Source organism: Penaeus monodon, chromosome 30 (genome assembly GCF_015228065.2).
Source record: "Penaeus monodon isolate SGIC_2016 chromosome 30, NSTDA_Pmon_1, whole genome shotgun sequence".
Taxonomy (NCBI): domain Eukaryota; kingdom Metazoa; phylum Arthropoda; class Malacostraca; order Decapoda; family Penaeidae; genus Penaeus; species Penaeus monodon.
The window spans coordinates 14,477,861-14,478,075 of record NC_051415.1 but is presented as its reverse complement, the minus strand read 5'-3'; positions in this window follow the sequence as shown (position 1 = coordinate 14,478,075).

The following is a 215-nucleotide window of genomic DNA, read 5'->3' as shown; positions in this document are numbered from 1 at the left end:
GAAAGACGTAATAAATTTTCATTTTATATTCTTTAGGGTTTTGTAGAACACAACCAAATCATTACGTATTTACTATTTACATGTCTCTCAGTATTTGTAACTGTAATTCACCGAACAAAGGTATACTATGATACTGAATAAACATACATTCTTTAATGTTTATTTTAGTCACAATATCATGTCCCAAAAAATATATTTTAAACTCTTATCCACCT